This window comes from Zootoca vivipara, chromosome Z2, assembly GCF_965207765.1.
Source record: "Zootoca vivipara chromosome Z2, rZooViv2.hap1.1, whole genome shotgun sequence".
NCBI lineage: Eukaryota > Metazoa > Chordata > Lepidosauria > Squamata > Lacertidae > Zootoca > Zootoca vivipara.
Window position 1 is genome coordinate 22,588,604 of NC_142585.1, and position 21,258 is coordinate 22,609,861.

At 47.9% G+C, this 21,258-nt stretch overlaps 1 long non-coding RNA gene across 3 annotated transcripts in view; it reads right to left on the minus strand.

The window, feature by feature from the left end:
- LOC118079159 (uncharacterized) overlaps positions 1-19,631 on the minus strand; it is a 52,535-nt gene extending 32,904 nt beyond the window's left edge. Inside the window, exons 1-4 of one of the 3 annotated variants that reach the window (XR_015948666.1) lie at positions 19,491-19,631; positions 16,966-17,153; positions 15,212-15,300; positions 14,368-14,480 (exon numbers count right to left, since the gene is read on the minus strand). This is a non-coding gene — a long non-coding RNA (uncharacterized LOC118079159). Of the gene's footprint in view, positions 1-11,236; positions 14,481-15,211; positions 15,301-16,965; positions 17,154-19,490 lie in introns of those variants that run through there. The other 2 variants (XR_015948665.1, XR_004691809.3) reach the window with 2 other exon arrangements.
- Between the last annotated feature and the right edge of the window lie 1,627 nt (positions 19,632-21,258).

The window sequence follows — 21,258 nt, forward strand, 5'->3', positions numbered from 1 at the left end:
GTGCCATCCGCCCTGAAGGTATTTAAAGCCAAAGTGATCGCGACACTGGCATATGCTGTCCCTTTATGGGGGACCGCAGTAAATTTGATGCCATTGGAGGTAATTCAAAACCAATTCCTAAGACGGCTGTTAAAACTCCCTCAGTGCGTTAGCAATGCGGCTATTCGCTTAGAATTAAAAACTACATCTTTAGAAAATACTCTTTGGAGGCGCAGCCTTTGCTATTGGTTGTCCTTATGGCATAGGCTCCCGAATCTGCACCTGATTCAATGTCTTTGGAGGGATGATTTTCCCAGCCCATGGGCAAGAGAGATCCATTCTAAAGTAGTGACCTATGGATTGTCCCCATCAGAACTATTAAAACTGGACCTAGCCACGGCTAAAAGAACCCTCATTCAAAAACTTGAGGAGATTGACCTCCAACAAAACACCATTCTGGGTAGTGGCACTTGCTCACCACTAAATCTTGGCATAGTGCCTTCCCAGCAGATACCATCTTATTTGACTTCCTTGTCTGTAGCGGTCCACAGATACGCCTTTATTAAGGCAAGATTTAATGCCTTTCCTTCCAATGTTATGAACAATAGATTTTCCAAAGGTCAGATTTCAGCTGTGTGTGTATGTGATAATAGATCTATTGAATCCTTACAACATATACTATTTTGCTGCCCACTACATTCAGTTTCTAGGACCAGATTTTTGTTCCCTTTATTATCGGAAACCTCGGGTGACTCCTTGGAAACACAGTTAACACATTTACTGCAAGATTCTGATCCGAGTAGGTCCCTTTTTGTTGCCAGGTTTCTGATTACAGTCTTAGCTTATAAGAGGAAAAATGGATTACTTTATGATTATTGATCTCGCTTATATAATACTGATTTATAGTGATAATCTGATATTTTAAGTGCTGTATTGCTCTTATTTTAATGGAATCTAGAAATTTATGATTTTAGATATGTATTTTAATTTTATTAATTTTATTTTGTCATATTTGCTTTGTTGTACAATGTATATTGGTATTGAATATGGGCCTATGGCCGTAATAAACTATCTATCTACCGTTGTCCTAAAGATATAGCTCTCTGGTCCAGAAAGATACATAAACAAACAAACAACGAAGAAGGGGGCTGAAATATACTCGGAGTCGAGAGTGAATTTCATGCTCTTTATTCAGCTCATAGTCATCAAGGAGAAGAAGAGAAGAATCGCTCTTTCCCCAAAACCATCTGCTTATATACATTATTTACACAAAATAAAAAAATTCCTTCAGTAGCACCTTAAAGACCAACTAAGTTTTTATTTTGGTATGAGCTTTCGTGTGCATGCACACTTCTTCAGATGCATGCACACGAAAGCTCATACCAAAATATAAACTTAGTTGGTCTTTAAGGTGCTACTGAAGGAATTTTTTTATTTTGCTTCGACTCAGACCAACACGGCTACCTACCTGTAACTATTATTTACACAATGGGCCTTGCGTGATTGGCTACTTCAGGGCTACACCTGTGGGCCAATCAGGTTGTGGATTGACTTCTGCCTGCAGCCTGATTGGCTGCTCCTACAGGCCAATCAGGTTGCAGATTCACTTCTGCCAGCCGCCTGATTGGCTGCTCCTGCAGGCCAATCAGGTTGCGGATTCACTTCCACCTGGAGTTGGATTGGATAGCTCCTGCTGATTCTGAATCCTATTGTTCTAGGATTCAGCTCAGTACATAACAGGGGCGTTTAAGTCAGCTCTGCTACCGTCTTTCCCCTTTTTTAAGACACCGTCTTATAACTTTTTTTCCTCAAAAAAACACAGGGTGGCTTACTTTCGGTGGGATGTCTTATTTTTTTTTTTTACCGGTACAGTTTTTACAGCTCAGGGCGCTGGCTCAGGGCGCTGCTCGGTTCTCTTGAGTGCTCGGCGCTGCAGCAGCCACTGGTTCCGGGTGGCGGGGCAGCAGGCATCCTAGGCCGGGCCAGGCAGAGGCCGCTGGCTCAGGCGCTCCGCCTGCCGCTGCAGGGCGCTCCAAGCTCCTTGGCCAGGCCAGGCAAGGAAGAAGCAGTGAGCCCAGCGGTGGCGACAAGCACAGAAGCGGCAGGGCGGCGATGGACGAGAAGGCGGAGCGCGGGGATGCAGCCAGCAAGGCGGGAGCGCGATCAGCTGTTAAGCGGAGCTCTTGGAGCGCCACTTCAGAGCTGATCGCGCTCCTGCAGTGCCAGCTGCATGGAGTGACTCTGTGAGTGGAAGTGCCTGTGGGGGTTGGTTTCCGCGGAGCGGAAGTATGGCTTATTTTGGGGGTATGTCTTATATTTCTCAAATGCTTAAAAACCCTGCCATGGCTTACTTTCTGACTACGTATTAAAAAAGGGGAAACAGGGTAGGAACCTTTTGCTCACATAGCCAATTTCTCTATGAAAAAATAAATTTCCTTTATGGAACATTCAGTCAGCATGGGGGGCTGGGGAAGTTGCTTTTTATATGTGCCTTCCTTATTGCTATCAAATGCTTTAAAAAATGCTCCATCCAATTATGGATTTAGTTGCCAGAAGACAACCTCTGTGATGTAGTTGTTAGAGTGATAGAGTAGCACACAGGAGTGGGGAAGATGAGGGGCAACACTGCACCAAAATGCCTCCCTCTCACTGCCAAGAAGTGTGTGTGTGGGGGGGTTGTTTTCTGGCACCGGTGGGAGCAGTGGGGCAGGTGGGAAAACGTCCTTTGTTTTTCCACCGCCTGAAGTAGGTGCTTCAAAACCCACTTTATTCGTGGGCTTGCCCCAGTTTCAATGAAGGCAAAGTGGATTGTAGGATGGCAGAGAAAAGCTGAAAGAGTAAGGGAGAGAGGACAGATAGTGACACACCCCCACTGACTTCTGCCCTGCCCACTATCAGCATGGCCCCTGACAGATAATTTGTGAAGAATCCAGTCCTTGACAGGAAAAAAAAATCCCTGTCCCTGAGGGGACATATTGCAATATTTTGTGGCAGCTTCCACTTGCCAGTGACTATTACCGTAGCCATGATGGCCGACCACAAAGGCAGTATGACAAGTGGCAGTTACTGAAGACCAGAAATGTTGCTGCATGAGGTGAAGGACAAGATGGTGCCCCCTCCTAATTCCACATTTCAAAGCCAACTGGGCTGGCAGTTGAATCTTATTTTGGTTGGACAGCATTGCCCACCGCACCTGAGGCAGCAGGCTGGATTAGTGAGCCCTGGAGATGTCATGTAGCAACAGCTGGGGGCTCAGGAGGAATAGCCGTGACTACCACCTGAAGCAGTTGCCTAATGGTAGGGCCGGCAATGGAAGAGGGGCTGTTGAGAGCCAGTATGATGTAGTGGTCAGAGCAGGCATCCCCAAACTGTGGCCCTCCAGATGTTTTGGCCTACAACTCCCATGATCCCTAGCTAACAGGGCCAGTGGTCAGGGATGATGGGAATTGTAGTCCAAAACATCTGGAGGGCCAAAGTTTGGGGATGCCTGGGTTAGAGTATCAGACTAGGGTTCAAATCCCTACTCAGCTGTTAAGCTCACTCTGTGATCTTGGGCCCAGTCACTGTGTTTCAGCCTAACTGACCTCACAGGGTTGTTGTGGTTTTAATGGGAGGGGACCATTTATGTTCCCTTGAGCTCCTTGAGGGAAATGATGGGACATAAATGCAACCAACCAACCAACCAACGCTGCCTTCTTGCCCTACTTAAGGGATGTGTCCAATTGACCACTTTAGGAAAGAAAATACCGCCCTAGATTGGTCCCTGATATGATCCAGCAGGACTCTCTTCTTTTGTCTCATGCTTAGGATGCTGCTTATTCATGTGCCCCTTGCACTCTTTTCAACAGACCTTGTGAGGATGAAACAGCCAGTGAAGTGTGCCCTTTGTATTTGACATAATTTTCAGGAAGGAGACAGAAGGCCAGAGGCTTTGCAGGTGTACCTGTGTTTTTTTCCTTTCTATTTTTGACATAACAGCCTTATTTTGGGTTTACCACAAAGCAACAAAATTTACCCTTCAATGTACAAAAGGTTCTAAATTTAACCATTTATGTATGCATGTACAGAGCACCATATCTTCTCCACTAAGCAACCACTGACTCTTGTAGACATATTTCCCCCTCCTCTGTGGAGGGGAAAGCAACCAATGACTAGTTTGCAGGGGAATTTTTTTGCTTGTGCCATTTCAGCTGCTGCCCTCATCAACAGGCACCCTCATCATCAAGGTACTTTCCCTAGTGTGGACAACAAGGCATGAGATAGAGCAAAAAGTTGCCTATGGCAGGACAGCAACCTTATTCCTCTGCCTCACTACATTCCAGGCAGTTTTGAACCCTAACTACAACAAACCGACCAAGGAGTTGTCCTTTTACTCCGGGTGAAAGGTGAGACACTGCACTGCTAGAGTCACCAAGCAAGAGGCCATTGGGAAATCAAGAGAAGCCCAAGGATAAAGAAGGTGGGGTGGGGTGGGGTGGGGGTGTTTGACAGGTAAATCTCCGCTCAGCCGCACGAGGGCGAGGAGATTGGACAGGGCCGTCCACAATCGCTCTCCAGCATAGCTATTCCTTAGGGCCAACAATGCACAGGACCAGCAGATTGATGAGAGAAGAAGGAGCAAGCTGGTTCTTCTTGCCCACTTGTGGCAGAAGCAAAAGGATTGCTGGAACATGGAGCCCTTGAGGTTGGCATCAGTGCCAAAGGCGATTGAGACGGAGAAAGAAAGGTCTCCAATAACACCCCTGAAAGCCAAGGTAAAACATGTGGTGCTTTGGGTTTCTTTTGCTTGGTTCAGCCAAAATCTAGTTTCTTGCAGCATTTCCTCATTTCCTTATGAGTTTAGTAGAAATATTGGTTGGCTTACCCCGCACCTCATATATATATGTTTTTAAATTGCAACAATAGTAGGTTTGTTTTTGGCAATGGAGAGAGGGATTCTGTATTGGATTTCTTTGGGACGTATTTTCCTGAAGACTTGATTCTTTGGCCAGATTTGTCTCCGGTGCAATAACGCCACTGGACTCATGACAGGTGGAAGAAGCTGTTGTGCAGTAAACCCAGCTATCTATTCCAGAATTGCTTACTTCAACTGCCATCTATCTTTCACAGCCCTGGATTTTTTTAGCTGGAGGTTCTGGGGTTGGAACCTGAGGCCAAGTCATTTTTAATGTCTTGTGTGAAGGATGAAATAGTATCATAAACACACTTCATATACAGAAGCTGACCGGTGACAGAGCATCTGCTTTGCATGCAGAAGGTCCCAGGTTTGGTCCCTGGCATCTCCAGGTTGGGCTGGGAGGGACCCTTGCAAATCTTGCTAATGGAAATTTTTGCAAAGCAACTTCTCCTGTTATAATGCATTTTTGCATGCTGTTTTCACTAATGTATGGACTTTGATGCAGACTTCATATATGCATTGTTTTACGTGTTACTTGTGGTACTGAAAAATTCGAGGTAGACAAGACAATTAGACAAATTTATAGGGCATATGAGTTGAAATAACATAAGCATGAAAATAGAATTTTGCATGATTGTGAAGATATTGATAACAGTGGATCTATGATTTTAAGCATAAAGAAAGTTAAACTGCGCAAGTCTAAAGCAAGACTTTAAAAAGGCGAATGAAGGTAGGGTGGAAGTCATATTTTAATATTTGTATTAATATTAGTTCTATGGATATGTTCATTGTTCCTTTTTTCTTTTCCTTCTTTTTCTTTTCTTTTTTCTTTTTTCCCCATCTTGGAGATTTTTTTTTTTTTGAATTTTGAATTTTGGGAAATTTTTTGCTTTATGTATATACAAAGCTGAAGAAAATGTGGTGTATGTGAAATGTAATTTTGATATTGGTTATTGGATATGTAAACTAAATAAAGATTATTGTAAAAGAAAAAAGAAAGAAAATCGAGGTAGTGTGCATTTAGAAAGATGGTTGTGTTCTGGTTTGTCAGGAAGGGTGGATTTAAATGCAGACTGAATCCAATTTCCCACCTATCCCTATGCAAGGATGACCTGGCCGGAGACATGCATATGGGAGGAGAGCATATGCACTACCACTGAGTTAGTTATCCCAGAGCCAAATGCACAACACCCCTTCACTGCAGTTCATTGGGCCCAGGGAAGATCTGCAGCTCAGTGGCAATGCATCTGATTTGTAACCATGAGGTCCCAGGTTCTATCCCCTGCATCTCCTGGTAAGACTAGGAATGCAACCTGCCTGAAATTGCAGAAATTGGAAAACTCAGCAATGGCCAGAGGATTGGAGAAGATCAGTCTACGTCCCAATTCCAAAGAAGGGCAGTGCCAAAGAATGCTCCAACTACCGCACAATTGCGCTCATTTCACACGCTAGCAAGGTCATGCTTAAAATTCTACAAGGCAGGTGTTATGTACTGAGCTGAATCCTAGAACAATAGGATTCAGAATCAGCGGGAGCTACCCAATCCAACTCCAGGTGGAAGTGAATCCGCAACCTGATTGGCCTGCTGGAGCAGCCAATCAGGCGGCTGGCAGAAGTGAATCTGCTACCTGATTGGCCTGTAGGAGCAGCCAATCAGGCTGCAGGCAAAAGTCAATCCACAATATAATTGGCCCACAGGTGTAGCCCTGAAGTAGCCAATCACGCAAGGCCCATTGTGTAAATAATGTATATAAGCAGATGGTTTTGGGAAAAGAGCCATTCGTCTTCTCTTCTCCTCCTTGATGACTATGAGCTGAATAAAGAGCATGAAATTCACTCTTGACCCCGAGTATATTTCACTGGCGACGAAGGTGGGATCCTGCTGAGCTGACCGCCACCACGCACTGCACCGCAGCACCGCCACCTGCTGCACCGCTGCATCGCACCGTGCATCCAGGCTTCAGCTCCAGGACCCAAGGAACCCAGAATGGCAACCGACAGCAGCTTCTCGCCATTCAAACCAGCATCAGGAGACTGGGAAGGGTACGCCGCCCGTTTCAACTTCCTCCTGCAAGCGAAAGAAGTCACCAACGATGCCATGAAGAGGGCGACATTCTTCAGCGTCTGTGGAGAGGAGACGTTTGAAATCGCCCGGGCTCTCCTTGCACCTAGAGATGTCGCTACCGTCTCTTACAAAACAATAATGGAACGGCTGAAGGAGCACTTCTCACCACAGCCCTCGGTGGTAGCTTGCCGAAATGCCTTCTACGCAAAACGGCAAGCCCCGGGGGAAACCATAACTGGGTTTGTGACCTCCCTCCGCCAAGCCGCCCGGTTATGCAACTTCTCAGAATTGGAGAACATGCTTCGTGACCGCCTCGTCGGTGGCCTGAGGGACGAGATGTTGCAACGACGCCTCTACGCCAAAAAAGACCTCACGTTCCAGATTGCTCTGGAGGAAGCCCTGGCAACCGAAGCCGCCGAGAGGTCAACGCAAGAGGCACGACCGGCCCCGCCATCCCAACCGAGGGTCTACCACGAAGACCTCACCGACGAATCCGAATCTGACAGGGAGGAAGTACACCGAGTACAGCGGCGCACTCAAGCAGCACACACACCACAGCAGCCTCAACGAGAAGGAGGGAACTGTGCAAGCTGCGGGGAGAACCACGAGAGGAGGACCTGTCGTTTCCGTAACGCAGAGTGCAGGCAGTGCAGAAAATTGGGACACATCGCCCGGGTGTGTCGGGCTCGACTCACCCGTCGACAAGCATCAGATGACCGACCCAGGAGCCCCAGGTCACACGGCACCATGCACCAAGGCAACTCGACGGAGATCACGGACTACCAGGTATTCCAGTTGCCCCATCCCAGCACAGAGAAAATTTATATAGAGGTACAGATAGAGGGAGCCCCATGCCGCATGGAGCTGGACACGGGTTCAACTCTATCCATAATCTCGGCCCGAACATTAAGGGAACTGTGCCCTAATGGGGGTCCCAAACTAAGGCCGGCCCCATTCACCCTCCGGGACTTCCAGAAACGTAAGGTCCCTACTATGGGGGTGGGGACCTTCAGGGTGCAATATCGAGGGCGAAAGCAACAATTGGACTTGCTGGTAGTTAAGGGCCCCTACGTTAGCTTACTGGGACTGGCATGGTTTGGACCTCTGGGGCTAGCCGTTACTGGGGTGAACCGCACTAGCTTACAAGTGGACGTGGACGCCATATGCAAAGAGTTTCCAGGGGTTTTCGATGGGGCATTGGGACGATATACAGGACCCCCCATTGCCCTACAGCTAGACCCCGCTGTACGACCCATCAGGCACAAGGCCCGCCGGGTCCCGTTTGCCCTGAAACCCCGCATAGACGAGGAATTGGACCGGCTCGTGGAGCAAGGAGAGCTGGAGCCGGTGCCCAACGCCCCCTGGGAAACTCCAATTGTCACACCCGTCAAGCCTAACGGTTCGGTCCGCATCTGTGCAGACTACAAATGCACCATAAACAAGGCTCTCACGGCCCATGCATACCCAGTGCCAGTGGTCAGCCATGTCCTCGCCACCCTGGCTGGGTCAAAAATCTTTGGCAAACTGGACTTGGCCCAAGCGTATCAACAGTTGCCTGTGGACGAAGCCACAGCAGAGGCTCAGACGATTGTGACGCACAGAGGGGCATTCAGAGTAAAGCGGCTGCAATTTGGCGTTAGCGTGGCACCAGGCATATTCCAGAATCTAATGGACTCTCTCCTTAAAGGGATTCCTGGTGTCACCCCCTTCTTCGATGATGTACTGATCGCCGGGCCCACACCAGAGGAATTTGAGGACCGCCTCCGCTCCGTCCTGCACCGTTTCCAGACGGCGGGCCTCAAGGTGAAGCGGGAAAAGTGTTTACTGGGAGTGCCGCAGGTGGACTTTCTGGGATTTAAGGTGGACGCAGAAGGGGTCCATCCAACCGGTGACAAGGTACGGGCCATTTGTGAGGCCCCAGCGCCCAAGAGCAAGCCCGAACTTCAGTCATTCTTGGGACTATTGAACTTTTACCATGCCTTCCTTCCCCATAAGGCAGCGGTAGCGGAGCCCCTACACAGACTCCTAGATAAAAGGTCCCCTTGGGTGTGGGGCCAGCGACAAAGGGCCGCATTCCAGGCAGTCAAGGACTTGCTCGTCTCAAACTCGGTCTTGGCACACTTCGACGAGAGGCTGCCAGTGGTGCTGGCATGCGACGCCTCTCCCTATGGCATCGGCGCTGTCCTGGGACACCAACTCCCGGATGGAAGAGAGGTGCCGGTGGCATACTTCTCCCAGACGCTTGCTGCAGCCGAACGAAACTACTCACAGATTGACAAGGAGGGTCTGGCAATCGTGAAGGGCGTAAAAAAATTCCATGATTTCTTGTACGGGCGGCCCTTTACCATAGTGACTGACCACAAGCCGTTGCTTGGCCTGTTTGCCCCTGAGAAGCAGACCCCCCAAGTGTTGTCTCCACGTGTCCTCAGGTGGTCAATTTTCCTTGCCGGCTACCAGTATGCACTAATCCACCGCCCTGGGAAGGCGATGGGCCACGCAGACGCCCTCAGCAGGCTACCACTACCAGAAACAGGACCCGACCCAGCGCCTGCGCAAGAGGTTATGACCCTGGAGCTGCTTCCCGACCGACCCATTCAGGCACAAGAAGTTGCGCACCATTCCACAAAAGATAGGGTCATCTCCCGGGTCCTGGACTGGGTGTGGCGAGGATGGCCCAGCAGCAGCCCCGGGCCAGAATTCGCTGGCTACACAAACCGCAAACATGAACTGTCGGCCCACAAGGGGTGCCTGTTATGGGGAAGCAGGGTTGTTGTTCCCCAGCCCCTCCGCAAAAGGGTCCTCACAGCCCTACACGAGACACACCCAGGGGTAGTGAGGATGAAGGCCCTTGCCAGGAGTTATGTGTGGTGGCCGGGGATTGACAGAGAGATAGAGGCCTGGGTCCAACACTGCCAGACCTGCCAAGAATCCCGCCCGGATCCCCCAAGGGCCCCAGTCCAGCCCTGGGAGTCCGCCCGACATCCATGGTCACGCTTGCACGTGGACTTCGCTGGCCCCTTCCAGGGAAAAACATTCTTCATAGTGGTGGATTCCTACACCAAATGGCTGGAGGTCGCACTGGTACCATCCACTTCTACGGCGGCAGCCATCCGGGTACTACGTAAGCTGTTTGCGACCCACGGGCTCCCTGACACCCTCGTTTCGGACAATGGAACCGCATTCACGTCAGAGGAGTTCCAGACCTTCACAGCGCAGAACGCCATCCGCCACATCCGCTCAGCACCATTCCACCCTGCCACCAATGGCCAAGCGGAGCGCATGGTGCGGACCACCAAGGACAGCCTCCGCCGCATGACACAAGGGGACTGGGAATACCGCCTGGCTGCATTTCTTCTAGCACAGCACAGCACCCCAAGCACAACGATGGGCCGGAGCCCAGCTGAATTACTAATGGGCCGGCGCCTTGCAACTAGACTGGACCGACTTCACCCCGACAGAGCTCAGGATGAGGTAGTGGTGGGGAAGGGCAGGAACCCCCGGACATTTGTGGCCCAGGACCCAGTGTATGCAAAGAATTTTGGGGCAGGCCCAGCATGGGTACCCGCCACAGTCACCAAGGTGACCGGTCCCGTGTCGTACGAGGTACTAACGGAAGGGGGGCAATGTTGGCGCCGCCACTGCGACCAGATACGGCGACGATTCCCAGGAGGAACCCGGGAGGAGAGCGGGACAGAGGGGTCCCAAGGGGACAGCAGGGCAGTGAGGCCTGTAGAGCGAGAGGGGTGGGCAGAGGAAGCAGAAGCAGTAGGCACAGAGGGGCGCCCCGAGGCTGGAAGGACACCGGAACCAGAGCTACAACCTAGTGGTTCAGTGGCGCCAGACCAGACAGCCCCGGCACAGCCAGCAGCCTCGGAACACGAGCCAGAACCAGAACCCCTGACCAAGGAACACCCCAGGCCACAACGCACACGGAGGCGGCCAGCAGACCTTGGGGACTACGAATGCAACTTCCCGGGCAGGACTGGAACTTAGAGGGGAGGGGTGTTATGTACTGAGCTGAATCCTAGAACAATAGGATTCAGAATCAGCGGGAGCTACCCAATCCAACTCCAGGTGGAAGTGAATCCGCAACCTGATTGGCCTGCTGGAGCAGCCAATCAGGCGGCTGGCAGAAGTGAATCTGCTACCTGATTGGCCTGTAGGAGCAGCCAATCAGGCTGCAGGCAAAAGTCAATCCACAATATAATTGGCCCACAGGTGTAGCCCTGAAGTAGCCAATCACGCAAGGCCCATTGTGTAAATAATGTATATAAGCAGATGGTTTTGGGAAAAGAGCCATTCGTCTTCTCTTCTCCTCCTTGATGACTATGAGCTGAATAAAGAGCATGAAATTCACTCTTGACCCCGAGTATATTTCAGCAGGCTTAGGCAGTATGTGGACCGAGAACTCCCAGAAGTGCAAGCTGGATTTCGAAAGGGCAGAGGAACCAGAGACCAAATAGCAAACATGCGCTGGATTATGGAGAAAGCTAGAGAGTTCCAGAAAAACGTCTACTTCTGCTTCATTGACTATGCCAAAGCCTTTGACTGTGTCGACCACAGCAAACTATGGCAAGTTCTTAAAGAAATGGGAGTGCCTGATCACCTCATCTGTCTCCTGAGAAATCTCTATGTGGGACAAGAAGCTACAGTTAGAACTGGATATGGAACAACTGATTGGTTCAAAATTGGGAAAGGAGTACGACAAGGTTGTATATTGTCTCCCTGCTTATTTAACTTATATGCAGAATTCATCATGCGAAAGGCTGGACTAGATGAATCCCAAGCAGGAATTAAGATTGCCGGAAGAAATATCAACAACCTCAGATATGCAGATGACACAACCTTGATGGCAGAAATTGAGGAGGAATTAAAGAACCTTTAATGAGGGTGAAAGAGGAGAGCGCAAAATATGGTCTGAAGCTCAACATCAAAAAAACCAAGATCATAGCCACTGGTCCCATCACCTCCTGACAAATAGAAGGGGAAGAAATGGAGGGAGTGAGAGATTTTGCTTTCTTGGGCTCCTTGATCACTGCAGATGGTGACAGCAGTCACGAAATTAAAAGACGCCTGCTTCTTGGGAGAAAAGCAATGACAAACCTAGACAGCATCTTAAAAAGCAGAGACATCACCTTGCCGACGAAGGTCCGTATAGTTAAAGCTATGGTTTTCCCAGTAGTGATGTATGGAAGTGAGAGCTGGACCATAAAGAAGGCTGATCGCCGAAGAATTGATGCTTTTGAATTATGGTGCTGGAGGAGACTCTTGAGAGTCCCATGGACTGCTAGAAGATCAAACCTATCCATCCTGAAGGAAATCAGCCCTGAGTGCTCACTGGAAGGACAGATCGTGAAGCTGAGGCTCCAATACTTTGGCCACCTCATGAGAAGAGAAGAATCCTTGGAAAAGACCCTGATGTTGGGAAAGATTGAGGGCACTAGGAGAAGGGGACGACAGAGGACAAGATGGTTGGACAGTGTTCTCGAAGCTACGAACATGAGTTTGACCAAACTACGGGAGGCAGTGCAAGACAGGAGTGCCTGGCGTGCTATGGTCCATGGGGTCACGAAGAGTCGGACATGACTAAACGACTAAACAACAAAGCTGCTTGCCAGTGGGCAGTGAGTGGCTTATGAGAGGAACTTTGCCTTTGAAATGGCCCTTAGCTCACAGTCATTTGGCTTATTTCTATAGGGCAGGATTTGTCATGGGAACTTTAAACGTCTTGCGATTCAGTGCTTTTACAATTCTCCACAGTGTTTGGTTAGCAGAATACATTAATTGCATAGGCAATGTTGGGGATCCACCCACCCCCTTTTCTTTTACTATGTTGCACATTTGGTAATCTCGGTCAGACTCTTCTCCTTTTTCTTCAGCTACACAGTTCTCCGATTGCAAAAGAAGCAATATTTATCATTATATGATTTTCCTGTAAAGGTGAGGATTTTCCTCACTTCTCAAGTCTTGAAAACAAATTATTTTAATAATAATTATTCCACATCTGTATCAAAAAGATGTGGTGGAAGAGAGGAGAGACAAGTGGGAAAAGAACAGGGTGGAGAACATTGATAAAAGAGCTTTCATTATCTGTACTGTACTCTCTTCGCATGCATAAGAACTAATATATGCCTCTCACAACTAACCATTATAATCAAAATATTGCTGCATGGAGGAGTTCTCCTGTTCCAGACACTCCATTCTATTCCGCCTGGTTTTTCTCCTCTCTCCCCACCCCACCTAAAAAATAAAATAAGCCAATATTATGTGGCTACTCAGCATGTTCAGTCCTCGTTGGACTGTTTCAGGGGTTTCCTTCCCTTTAGCCCCACCCTCAAATATATTTTTGCACTTATGCAAACTTCAGGGTTTCCCCTAGTTGGCTGATTCCTCCCTCTTATTGGGCTGCTTTTGACTGCATAGGTGAAGACACTCAAACAGAGGAAGCATTACTACCAGTATGGGGCAGAAATTGTCATAGGCCTAGCGAATACATGGCTGTGGCAAGATTTGAACTATGGCATGGGACTTCTGATCTCAAGTTCTTAGCAATAACCACCACATTGCACCATTTCTGTTTGTTTCCTGTTGCAATATGGGAAAACACCCACAGCATCAGGGTGTTTTAGAGCCTAAGAGAAGTAATCTGGGCTAACAACATAGACAATTTTAGGTTCTGGACGGAATGCCCCTACACCCTTATGTAGGTCTTAAGAGCTTTCTGATGCTTGAGGTGCCAGGCCAGGCTTCACCAACCAGCCACATGCTGCCTGGGGATATTGGGAGTTGGAATCCAAAACAGCTGATTGGTGAAGATGGTGCTAAAGTGAGAGCCAAGTGACATGTCCTTCTTTGTGCACTGGTTTCCTGCTTATGTTTGAAGTAGAGAGTGGCCTGGCAGAGTCAATTCCAGGATTAAGGGAGACTCTCAGTCTAGTGTTTTATGATCAATGGCTCAGTGGTAGAGCAAATACTCTGCATGTAGAAGGTCTCTAGTTCTATCCCCAGCATCTCTCATGTCTAAAACCCTGGAGAGCTTCCAGCAGTCAGTGGACACCAGGAATGCAGACCTTGTGCGCCTCCAAAACTTGTTACAGTTGAATTCCCACCATCCCCAGGCAGAATGTCCAGGGGTCAGGGCTGATGTAGTCTGACAACATACAGAAGGCCACAAGTTTCCTATTCCTGGTGTAGATGATATGGAGCTAGATGGCCCAACAGTCTGACTATGTAAAGCAGTTTCCTGTGTACCTCCTGCTTGAAGAAAGGTGATAGCTCAGTGGCAGAGAACATGGTAGAATGTCCCAGGTTGAGTCCCTAGCATGTCCAGATGGAGCTGGTTAAGACTCCTTCTCTGAAACCCTGGACAGACAGTTCCAATCAGTGTAGACAGTACTGACTTGGATGGGCCAGGACTCTGACTAACCTTAAGGCAGCTTCCTATGTGACCTGGTGTTGGGCAGTTGCAGCAGTGATGATCCAAAGGGTGTTTGCAACAGCTTGAAGCCACCATCTCCTACAACCTCCTGCAGCAATTTCCTGTAGAAATTTAATAAATATATAAATAAAGACACAGTTCACCCAGGCACAGTTTTCCCTGTTACAGTAAGGTGTGTTTTCATATTTAAATTATATCATTTTAAAATTTACAGGTGGGTAGGTGTGTTTGTGGGTGGGTGGGTGTATATACATCCAGACATATCTGGAATACCGCGGCCCCAAGCAGTGTCCAGGCAAAAAAAATCTTTGGAAAATTTTGCGGGGAAAAAAAAAAAGAAGAAGCTCAATTTTGGGCAAAAACAAAAAAGCTCAACAATTTTCCTGTCCGGATTTTCACTTTGTGAAATACGGCAACCCTCACACACATGGACGTTTTATGCAAAAGAGGTATCCTCTTTTTTGGGTCATCCTACCATCAAGGCGAGGGACCCAGGTGGCGCTGTGGTTAAACCACTGAGCCTAGGGCTTTCTGATCAGAAGGTCGGCGGTTCGAATCCCTGTGACGGGGTGAGCTCCCGTTGCTTGGTCCCAGCTCCTGACAACCTAGCAGTTCGAAAGCACATCAAAATGCAAGTAGATAAATAGGTACCGCTACAGCAGGAAGGTAACCGGTGTTTCCATGTGCTGCTCTGGTTTGCCAGAAGCGGCTTTGTCATACTGGCCACATGACCTGGAAGCTATACGCCGGCTCCCTCGGCCAATAATGCGAGATGAGCGCGCAACCCCAGAGTCGGTCACGACTGGACCTAATGGTCAGGGGTCCCCTTTACCTTTTTACCATCAAGGCACCACTTTTCTTTCATCCTGGTTCATTTCCATTATCAGAGCTTGAAGCAGCAGAAGCAGCCAGAGCAATTGCCTGTGGAAAGGTAATGTGCAGGGCAGAGTTATTTATTGATTTGTTTGTTTATATTTCTATACTACCCTTCATCCAAGGATCACAGGGCAGTTTACAATATAAAAAGGCAAAAATACATAGCATAGTAACAAACAAACAAAACAATAATATCTGAAGAAGTGTGCATGCACACGAAAGCTCATACCAATGACAAACTTAGTTGGTGTCTAAGGTGCTACTGGAATGAATTTTTTAATTTGGTTTTTCCTGAACAGTTTAGAGATTGTTTAACTAGTCAGAGTCTTAGGAGAAGAGGAAAGATATGTAATGAGAGTGTGAGGTGAGACTCCCTGGGAAGACCATTCCACAAGCAGGGAGCCACCACAGAAAAGGCCTGTTCTCATGCTGCCACCCTCTGGACCTCTCTTGGAGGAGAGGGCCTCCAAAAATGATCTCAAGGTCTGAGTAGGCTCATATGGGGAGAGGCAGTCCTTGAGGTATTGCACTTCTCAACTGTTTAAGACTTTTTAGATCAAAACCAGCACTTTGAATTGGGCCTGGAAACTGATTGGCAGCCAGTGCAGTCAGGCTGCAATTGGTGTTATATGCTCAAACCATCCTGCCCACAACCTGGCCGCTGAATTCTGCACCAGCTGAAGTTTCTGAACAGTCTTCAGAGCCATGCTCTTACTTTTTGTGTCTACTGACATCAGAATTCTGACTTCAGTGGGGCCCAGAACTGGGTGAATATGTACATTTTGGCTTCTCTCAGCTTCTCCTGTTTTGTTTTGTTTTAAAAAATCTTAAATTCAGTTATCCACATTTCCACATCAGTCTGTGATATATATATCATGGAAATTCATCAGCATTTAGTGCAAATGTATCCTAATATATGCATCTTGGAAAGCAATTTCACCACTACAATGCATTTTGTATGGTTGTTTTCTTTCATGAACCTGTGCCTTTTTATGTGCACATTACCTGATACACGTGGTACGCAACATTTTGTACACATCCACCCGATGCTATGGAATACTCTGCCAATGGAGATTCAACAGGTGCCTCCTAAATCAGTCCTTAATTAATTCTGTTCAGCTAAGCTTATGCATCTTTCAGAAAAAGCTTATAATTTTATGTGGTTTTATTATATATACGATAAATATTATTGTAAACCACTTTGATATTTTTCATGATATAGGTGTTTGTGTGTGTGTGTGTGTGAGTGTGTGTGAAAATGAACAAAGGTGATTTATTGGCTGGAGAACTGCATTGCAAAATCTGGAGACATGTGAATTTCAAAGGATGACTGCATTTTGGTTCTTGTATTGTTTCAGGAAGTATGGGTTAGCTAGATTCTCCATTAAATGTGAATGGAACATATTTTCTCCAACATCCCTAGTAGCGCAAGGGCTGTGGAAGTTTCCAGGGCAGTGGAGAGGGGGAGTTCAACATTAGATCTTCATACTCCATGTGGTGATATAGATAACAATATGTACATGTGGTATGTCCCCCCCCCCCAAAAAAAACCACAGTGCGAGAAAAACTGTGAAGCCGGTCATCACTTCTCTCGTGGTTCCTGCTGCCTCAACTGTCCCCTACTTCCTGCAGAGGGCAGCAAACCACAAGAGCAGGCACTCAAAAAAGCAGCCTACTGTACCTGGGAACTTTCCTTAGTAATATACGTACGATATGAGGGAGATGCGTACGATATGAGGGAGATGCCGGTAAGAGATGCCTTGGGGTTCTTGCTGGGAACCTCTTTCCCTCTTCCTTGCTCCTTCTTTGGGCAGTGCCAGGGCTCTGTCAGAGCCCTGGCACCGCCTTCTGAAAGCCAGGAAAACCTCATGTGGTCACATCTTTATGCAGGTGTGTGCCTGTGTGGAAGGGAAAGAATAATTAAATGGAGAGTGGGTTTCCTCCTCTCTACTTGCCTTAATTTATTTCCCTACGCACCTCTTGTGATGGGGCACCAGGGACCTTGCAAGAGCAAAAAGCCCTTTCCCTTTTACCTCCCAAATGTCTCCCAAGACGCTGTCCAGCCCTGCCCTTTAAACAGCCGCTGCCCTCATCACTTGGAAGCATCCACTAGTCCCGTGGAAGAATAAACTGGGATTATTTGCTTCTAAATTAAAAAAATTAAATGAAACCTTCCCCTGTTGTTTAATTACTTCGACAGTTTTAATTTAAGAGAAAATGTGCTAATGTAAAATATGTAACCACATGTTAAAGTAAAAGTTTGTGATCTCGGTATATCACGATGTTTAGCTGGTAACATATCACGATGTTGTACACCAGGCGCCATTTCATTAAGTCCATTTTCTGTTCCCATCATGATCTGTCATAAAATGGCGCTCTGTTGCACACCTCAGTGAAGGCAGTGCCCGGGCTCTGGCAAGTCAGTGCCAGGGCTCTGACCCCATCTGGGAGCCCTAGCACTGCCCTTCCAAAGCCGGAAGCTAGGAAAGGAGAGAAGGGCTCTAGGACCCTGCCAGAGCCCTAGAGCTGCCTTCCCAGAGCCTGGCACCTTATTTTGCTGCAATGCGGGAATCCAGCAATTTTCCTGCACATGGTGCAGAGCTGTCACCTCCTTCTTAGAGCCCGGCAACTTGTTTTGCTGCAATGCGGGGATCCAGCACAGAGATCTGAGCTGAAGTGGTACAAAATTGTGATGATTCATAATTGAGAAGTTCCATTTTAGGCGTGCCACATATTGGTTTAACAGATTATTAAAATCTGTCCATTTTATCCTCCTTTGGGAGGGCAATGTCAGGGATCTGGGATGTTACCAGAACTCCGGCACTGCTTTCCCAAAGCTGGGAAAACCTCATCTGATCCGACTTTGGTTTCTTTATTTAACTTCCCTACACACATTCACTGGGACTCTTGCCTCACCTCCCCTAAATCTTCCAGGTTGTTGCCCAACTCTGCCTTTTGAACGGCCACTGCCCTCAGCCAGAGCTAACTCAGAAGATGCTGCTAATGCCATGGAAGAATAAACTGGGATTATTTGCTTCTAAGTTTTTTAAAAAATAAATTAAACCTTCCCCTGTTGTTAATTTACTTCGACAGTTTTAATTTAAGAGAAAATGTGCTGATGTAACCACATGTTAAAGTAAAAGTTTGTGATCTCGGTATATCGCGATGTTTAGCTGGTAACATATCACAATGTTGTACACTGGGCGCCATTTCATTAAGTCCATTTTCTGTTCCTATCATGATCTGTCATAAAATGGCGCTCTGTTGCACACCTCAGTGAAGGCAGTGCCCGAGCTCTGGCAAGTCAGTGCCAGGGCTCTGACCACATCCGGGAACCCTCGCACTGCCCTTCCAAAGTCGGAAGCTAGGGAAGGAGAGAAGGGCTCTAGGACCCCGCCAGAGCCCCGGAGCTGTCTTTCAGAGCCTGGCACCTTGTTTTGCTGCAATGCGGGAATCCAGCAGTTTTCCTGCACATGGTGCAGAGCTGTCACCTCCTTCTTAGATCCCCGGGCTCTGAGATGCTATCAGAGCCATGGCACGACCTTCATATGATTGAGCTTTGTGCAGGTGTGTGTGTGGAAATGGGGGAATAAATAAATGCAGCATGGGATTCCTTCACTGTCCGGTTTTTTTAGTTTACTTTCCCTTGCACCTCCTGTACTGGGACCTTAGGAACCTGGACTCACCAAGAGCCATGACTCGCTTGAAAGCTACCACTAGTCCCAGGGAAGAAAGAACTGATTGAACTACTTTGCTTAATTGTGGTATTTCTAATGACTATTTCTGAGAAATGAGGTTGCCCTGCATCTGGTGGCTTTTAGGGACTGATGTTTTGTTACCTCTGAAGAGCCACCCCCTTATCTCACTTTAACCTACTACTCTCTCTCATGTTGAGGTGGTTTGTGAAGACTGGTCACTTCAGTGCTGCTAATGCCACCAAGCCAACATTAAGGGTGGGTCTTTTTTGTGCATATCCCTTTGCCTCAGGCTTATTACCCATCGGTTAGTTAGTGTTTCAAGAACACAAGTAGGCGGCAGAGTGGAGCATATGATTACAAACTGTGGACCCACTATTTATTTTGCTGCAAGTATATCATCATCTGTGACTGTGTCAGGACAGGAAACTGGGGGAGAAAATTTGGAGCCCCACTCAATTGAATGTGTAGGAGGATCCCGTATATGGGAAAAAATGTGTAAAGCCACAAATTTCCCCAGAAAGGTGATGGACAGCTTACCTGACTATGGGAAGGTGGTGGAAGGGCTCTGGCCATGTCCCAGAAAGCACTTGTGCAGCTAGTGGAAGGGCTTTAGGACCCTGCCGGAGCCCTGGAGCTTCCTTTCCAGAAGCAGCTGCCTTGATCCACTGCAGGGCTGGAGTGGTGCCAGTAGTATCTCTGTACAGAGCGCTAAGCTAGTGCAAAATTAAGAAATTCCACTTGGTGGCGCCAAATATTGGTCTTGCTCTGGCTGCCATTTTAAGAAGTACATTTTGTCTGGTCCATTTGTAATCTGTCAAAAAATGGCGCCTGTACAGATCAATATTTGAAAATGTGCTGATTTAATGTACCAATTATATGTACGATAAAAAATACAGTTGCAACAATGTTAAAGGTAAGTAAAAATGTGTAAATTTAATACCCCATGAGTAGTAACAGGGGCTAACCAGTTTTTGTCCCCATGTGAAGCCTACAAAGGGGTGCTATTGAGGCTCCAGGCCTCTGTGTGTGTGAATGCAGATGCATGGGGGTGGGGGTATGCAAAACTGGATCTTTGACCCCGGTGAAATAAAGCCTAGTTTTGCCCCAGCCCTTCACCTCCAAATAATTCCGCCCTAATAATAATAATAATAATAATAATAATAATAATAATATATTTATACCCTGCCCATCTGGCTGGGTTTCCCCAGCCACTCTGGGCGGCTTCCAACAGAAAAATAAAACACAAGAATCTATTAAACATTAAAAGTCTTCTAAAAGTCTGGTAGTTGTTTTCCTCTTTGACATCTGTTGGGAGGGCGTTCCACAGGGCAGGCGCCACCACCGAGAAGGCCCTCGGTGCTGGACCTCAGTGTCCGGGCAGAATGATGGAGGTGGAGATGCTCCTTCAGGTATACTGGACCGAGGCCATTTAGGGCTTTAAAGGTAAGAACCAACACTTTGAATTGTGCTCAGAAATGTACTGGGAGCCAATGTAGATCTTTCAAGACTGGTGTTATGTGGTCTTGGCGGCCGCTCCCAGTCACCAGTCTAGCAGCCGCATTCTGGATTAGTTGTAGTTTCCGAATCACCTTCAAGGGTAGCCCCACGTAGAGCGCATTGCAGTAGTCCAAGCGGGAGATAACTAGAGCATGCACCACTCTTGCTAGACAGTCTGCAGGCAGGTAGGGTCTCAGCCTGCGTACCAGATGGAGCTGATAGACAGCTGCCCTGGACACAGAATTGATCTGCACCTCCATGGACAGCTGTGAGTCCAAAATGACTCCCAGGCTGCGCACCTGGTCCTTCAGGGGCACTGTTACCCCATTCAGGACCAGGGAATCCTCCACAACTGCCCGCCTCCTGTCCCCCACAAGCAGTACTTCTATCTTGTCAGGATTCAAACTCAATCTGTTAGCCACCATCCATCCTCCAGCCGCCTCCATGCACTCACACAGGACCTTCACTGCCTTCACTGGTTCTGATTTGAAAGAGAGGTAGAGCTGGGTATTGTCCGCATACTGATGAACACCCAGCCCAAACCCCCTGATGATCTCTCCCAGCGGCTGTATGTAGATGTTAAAAAGCATGGGGGAGAGGACAGAACCCTGAGGCACCCCACAAGTGAGAGCCCAGGGGTCTGAACACTCATCCCCCACCACCACTTTCTGAACACGGCCCAGGAGGAAGGAGTGGAACCACTGTATAACAGTGCCCCCAGCTCCCAAACTAGACGGTCCAGAAGGATGTTATGGTCGATGGTGTCAAAAGCCGCTGAGAGATCCAGCAGAACTAGGAAACAGCTCTC